The sequence below is a fragment of the Triticum dicoccoides genome, chromosome 6A (assembly GCF_002162155.2).
Source record: "Triticum dicoccoides isolate Atlit2015 ecotype Zavitan chromosome 6A, WEW_v2.0, whole genome shotgun sequence".
Classification (NCBI taxonomy): domain Eukaryota; kingdom Viridiplantae; phylum Streptophyta; class Magnoliopsida; order Poales; family Poaceae; genus Triticum; species Triticum dicoccoides.
In genome coordinates this window covers 620,031,545-620,037,238 of record NC_041390.1, presented here as the reverse complement: position 1 = coordinate 620,037,238, position 5,694 = coordinate 620,031,545, and positions in this window count along the sequence as shown.

Sequence of the window (5,694 nt, the reverse complement as noted above, 5' to 3'; positions counted from 1 at the left end):
TGATTCTTGCCCAAGCTCTGCCACTGGCGGGACCTATGCAAAAGGGGTGACTTATAAGTTTTAAGTTGGGATGGAGCAACTTATGACTTATAAATTGGGGTGACTTATAAGTTGGGTCTATTTGGTAAAATAAGTCATTTTTTTTTACTTTTCGACTTATAAGTTGGTGACTTATTTGGAACCAAACAGGGCCTAAACTTAGTGCAGCGGTGGACAACGACGTGACTGGAAATATACACGCACACGCAAACGTATTAGCCTGCCAGTTGTCACGACGAAAAATCGATTCGAGGACGCCAAATGCCAAATTAGAAGGAAACAAAAAGAAATCCACGGGTGCAACAAGAAACAAATCAGCAAAAAAGGTTGGCCACCGATGGAGGCTTGATCTGTTCTTGTTGCGGCCTATCTGATCTGATTCCGTAGCTGAACCGAGTCATCATCAATTATTATATTGAAAAAAAGGAAAAAGAAAGAGTTTCAGTCCCTGACTGAGTATGCGGTAGAACGGAATGTTTTGCTAGGGAAAGAAAGACAGACACATGTGCATTATTGCTAGCTGATGTGTTGTGCACGCTGGTGCAGGGTCGTAGACGAAACAAAAGTTACAAATTTAAGACAAATCAGCAACAACAAAAAAGTCAGTGTTGCGTCCCTTGTTTTCTTTCCTCTGCCGACGAAGGTGATCCATCAGGTCAAAGACCATGCAGACTGGGACGTTACGTGCGTGGCACGCAGCACCAGCAGTGTCGGTGGTTATAGTACGAACGTTTGTTCCGCACGCACGCACGCACGCACGCAGTCGTTTCTTTTTTTTGACCCAACACCGTAGAACAAAATGTTCTACGGTAAATCAATTAAAGCAAAATATAGTACAAAAAGTTACAAATTCCACGCAGTCGTGATGCCAGCTTCGTTCGGTTCGCTTTTACACGCCGAGGCCGAGGCCGAGCGACCCTGCGGATGCAGCTACCCATTGGCCATTTGTACTCGTACTGTACGTGTTTGCCAGGTCCAGGGCTTTCGTGCATGCATGGTAAAGGCAAGGAAGAAAATATGGCACGCGCCGCTCAACGGAAGCCGTGTGCCGTGTGTGCGTGCCAGTGCCAGTGCGACCGCTCCACGGAAGAACAAATGGACCGACGAGAGAGCGACGTGACTGCAGATATATATCCACATGCGTACGTTGCCTTGCTAGCAGCCATCCCAGCTCCACAACGACTACTCCAAACGGTCGAAACGGTTAAAAGTACGTATAGTACTATTATAACCCGCAAAAATAAATAAACAAGTACGTAGTACTACTGGTATGGCTGTATTTGACGTGAGCATGCCGTCACAGTATAAATACCACGGTTCCTTCCGCCGGTTCTGAACTGAACCTGCACCTGATGGCCGTCATGCGCCGTTGAACTCGCGAGTCAAACAAAATGGCTGAATCCATTCCGTTGACCAGGTAGTATGTTTGCTTCAGTATGCCGTGTGCATGAACAGCCGTCAGCTGAGTGACAGGTGCATATAGTACTAGCAATAACGACCTAGCAGCGAATAAACATCCGTCTCATCTTCCTGTTCTTCCACGCAATATATATTGTGTTGCGTGCATCAGCAGCCGTCAGCTGACCGACAAGTGTACAATACTGGCAATAATGAGGCAAATAATTAATATCCCCTGGCATCCTTCATCTTGTTATATGCAATATACTCTCTCCGTCCCACAATATCTGATCGTTTTTCAAGCTTCTGATGTGCGGTGACCTGTGACCGGTCCGATTTAGACCCTAAACTTCAAACCCTAAATTTAAAACCTTGAAATATGACTCCAGGTCCAACCCCTCTATTTGCAATCCTGAATTTTCTTAGAACACTTCAACCCTGGTTTGGACAATGGCGGTTTGCGTTTCGGGGGACTGAAAAAAATGTGTAGATATTCGGATCCCCTTTTGCACATGATAAGATTATATAACTACCAAAAGTTCATTAAAATAATAAAAGTTAGTATTTGTATCATGTGCAAAAATGGCAAGCCATAAATAGTCCTCTTTTGTTTTTGTTTTGTGTAGAAAGAGGACTTTTAGTATTTTTGGCCATTTTTTGTGTCTCCAGTTGTAGCATCCATGTGCTCCGTTTTAATGTTACTATATTCTTAACTTGAAAGGTGTAGAATCGCCCTAAATAGCCGAGTTAATAATGTCTAGTGGATAAGCGAGTGGATGTGTTGAGAGTGGTTTCACATTGCCTTTCGTAGTTTTAAAAGTTTTTATAGCAATTCACTGGTTTGAGAAAACTATAAAGCAAGTGAGAGGGGAAAAATTTGAGCAACCAATATGCATGACTATCACCAAGAAAGCTTGGTAGTATAGTAGCTAGTACGTGTTGATGTAGTCAGGCTAGCAAGACATAGAACACTTCAGCAGTTTAGCCTGAAATCTCCGTTCGTATTTTGACTCGGGGCAAACGGAGGACCAGATCGCCGCATGCCATAATAGATCGAGCATAGATCAGACACAATTTATAGAATTTTGAAGTTACGAAAACAATTTTTTTTAATCAAGGAAGACATAACTTGTTTTCCTTCTATACCATGCTCTTGTCAATCAAGGGCCAACCCATCTCAGGCCGAAAAAAGGCCCCGCTCTATGGAAGGAGCGGCTGAAGTGTTCGGACTGTCTAGGCCGAACATTGGATGGCTAAAAGTGTCTGATCCAGACCGGATATTTGTGGGAGGTTTTGTGATCCGCGTTGAAGATGCATCAAACTTGTCCTGGCAGGAAAATATTTTTCATTAGTTGTAAACCATTTTCCCTTTTTTTTTCAAAAATAAGTCCAATCTATTAAACAACCGGAAGTACAAAGCATAAATATAATAAAAATTACAACGACGTCCCTGGACCACCGAACAATCTTTGCCATTGCCAAACTGAGCTGTCGGCGGCCACTGTCGCCGCTCCCATACCGGAGCTAGCATGACATTGTTGATGATAGTCGAAAAGTCTTTGTGCATGTGTCCCTAAGGACCATTGCCTTGAACTGTAGTGTCATTGCTGAACTCTTGAATCGATTCGAAATGCCTGGCACCAAATCTTGCCGTTGCGTACGTACAACGAGAAACCTTAATTAATCTCTTCGCCCCAAGGAGTCGGCAGGAATCTACGCCGGATCTCCATGTAACCCGTCCAATGGATGAAGTTGAGAGGGATCAAAGTCCGAAAGACTGACTAAAAAAAAATCGCCGTCGTCCGTCCAAGCGCCACCCCTCGAAACCCTAACCTATGTACTAACTGTAGCGGACAGCAAAGGAAAGGCGAATCCACATGCTCGTGCGGAGAAGATCGAAGGCAGAATCTATCTATTTTACAAAAGAAGGAGAAGAAAAACTTTCATAAACAGAAATTTCATACTCGTGCCCGTAGGAAAACAGGTTTGTATGCACTAGGAACATCGCCGAGCTGCTAGACCAAGGCAACGGCGCCATACCTCAAGCAGCGGGCGCAATAAAGGCTGCACCTCTTCTCTTCCTTGGCTACGGCGGAACGAAAGCTGGCCTGCCGATCGGGTCAAAGACAGGCCAGCTGATGACTCCGCTGCAGTTAACTGAGCGCACGCGACGGCCGGATGACGGCGTTACGTACGTGGCATGCATGCAGTACCAGCAGTGTCAATGGTTATACGCACGTACTCCCTCCGTTCCAAAATATAGCGCGCCCACGTTTTTCGAGGTTCAACTTTGACCATAAATTTAACCCACGAGACCGACTGCGGCGGGATCAAAAATTATATAATTAAAAACTTTTTTTGAATACGAATTCATTGGTATAATTTTTTCGCCCGCCGCAGTCGGTCTTGTTGATTAAAATAATGGTCAAAGTTGAAGCACGGAAACCGAGGACGCGCTATATTTTGGAACGGAGGGAGTACGATATAGGAGTATGTGTACTGCATGGACAAATGAATGAACGGAGGGACTGATCGCCGTCTCCAGCACGCACACGTACAGCCGGTTCTACACGCAGAACGACCTGCGGATGCAGCCATGCATCCACCGTGTTTGCCAAGTCCAGAACTTTCATGGTAAAGCCAACGAAGAAAATATGACACGCACGGTTGACCGACCGACCGACGAGCTGTGCTCCAGCCTGCCTGTGCGAACGCTGAACGTAAGAGAGCAAAAGATGGCATCTGTTAGGAGAACAAATGGACCGACGAGAGCGACGTGACTGCGGATATATATCCACATGCGTACGCACGCGCGTGCGTTGCCTAGCCAGCAGCCAACACAGCGAAGATCAAACCTCCACGATGACTACTCAAAACGAAAATGAAAATAACACTAGTACGACTATAGCATTGACTGAGATATAACGAAGTCTCAGTCGACTAAAACTTAGCAAAACTGTTACTCAATTTCTTACATTTACAAAGAGAGGTAGTAGCACACTCACGTAGTTGTATTTCCTGGTAGTCCGTCTGACTAAGGTCGTCTCCAACGCTAACACGCAAACCTGACACCACATCCATATGCGGAGAGGGGACCAATCCATAGACACGGATACAAAAGCCTATCATCCAATGCTAGCCGCGTACATTTCAAACCGCTTTTCAGCTAACCGGATGAAATTCACTACGGAAATCATCAAAGTTCGGATAGAAAATAATACTACAAATTATCCAGACATAACATGCAAATAAGCGCATTCGGATTGATCGGCGGATTGATATAGAACCACATTAGATGTCAAAACATGTCCAGACCACATGGTCCGAACGAATACAGGTGGTTTGAGGATCAAACCTTTGTAGATGGCCTCAGGGGCGAACCCACATATAGCTAGCCGGTGTCACAGGACACCGGGTGCAAATTCCTCGTACGTTATATGTAGCCGAGATACTGAGCTTGGACATCGGTAAATATCTGACCTGGACATCGGCAAGCGCGCGCGCGCTGCAGCGAGCGGTTTCAGACAGGCTACACTTACCCTTTTAGCAAATTTGGAGATTATGTTTGAGGTAAATCCTGGCCTTACCCGTTGGAATCAGGGGGCGGTGAGATTATGTTTCACGGGGAGAGAAAAGGAGGAAGGGTCCAGTGCTGTACGCACGTATGTGGGCTGATATGGAAAGATGTGTGGGCCCATCTATTGTTGGTTTCCGAGAGCGCGAGGAAAGAGGAATCGCTCGTTCCAACGCTCGCTCGTGAAGGAGCGTTTCCGTCTATCAACTCATCTAGTAATATCCCATCCAGCGGCTTTGAATTGATTGTATCCCTAGAGCGTGCAGCCTATTCGGCCGCTTGACTTCACAGCGACACGGTTGTCTAGAAAGAAGGCTGTTTAGAGCATCTCTAACAGCCGCGCTAAACTAGCGCCGCGCCGCAAATTATGTCGTTTTAGGGCGCGCGCAACGCGGCGGATCGTTCCAGCGGGCGCGCAAAAACGGCGCGCGCGCTATAACGGATTGGGCGCGCGGACAAAAACACTTAGCCGCGCGGTGTATTTGGGGCGCCAGCTACAGCGCGCGGTACACTCGAGCGCTCGCGCCACACTCTCTCCTCTCCTCGTCCTACGCCGCGCGCGCGCCGGCGCCGGCGCCCTGCCACCTACCCATGGACGCACACACCGGCGCCCCGCTCACCCCGCTGTACAGCCGCGACCCCGCCGCCGCCGCCGCCGCCGGAAACCCTAGCGCGGCGAGCGC